Genomic DNA, 587 nt, shown 5'->3' with positions numbered 1-587 from the left:
TGTGGGGAACTTTAACCAGAGAGGTTCCAGAGCCAGAGATACTAAATATGGCAGGGGTCTCCTGGGGAGGCATCTGATAATGAAAGAGGCAGAGACCGTTTTCTGAAAACAGGAGCAACTCCACATTCTGTGTGGTGAGACCTCCAGTCCTTTTCCCAATTCGGCTCACAGAACCCCAGTGGTCAGGCTTATAGAGACTAAGCAGGAGTCTAGACAGGGAATTGATCTCTAGTGATTGGCCAGCCCAAGAGCAAAGACCTACCATAGTGAGATTTAGGGGTTCTCAAATAAAAAAGCCAGCCGGTCACCTTATCACTCTACTGAAGATCACCAAAAATAAACCTCACCCATAATCACACAGTTTTTAATAAGTCCTTTAGTGCCTCACTCTTAAATATGGTCAGAGACTCCATGATGATACTTAAATACTTGGGGAAAAACTCAACATGAAAGACAACTGCAGAAGCAGACTGGTGGCAAAGAGAACTCAGAAGAAACAGAGGCAGTAAAAGAAGCAAAAAAGAAAACTAAAAAGAAAACAACAATAATCCTTTGGTGTCCTCAAAGAGTTAATAGATGATGTTGCA

Source organism: Pteropus vampyrus, unplaced genomic scaffold, assembly GCF_000151845.1.
Source record: "Pteropus vampyrus isolate Shadow unplaced genomic scaffold, Pvam_2.0 Scaffold22, whole genome shotgun sequence".
Classification (NCBI taxonomy): domain Eukaryota; kingdom Metazoa; phylum Chordata; class Mammalia; order Chiroptera; family Pteropodidae; genus Pteropus; species Pteropus vampyrus.
Note: the sequence above shows the minus strand (reverse complement) of the source record.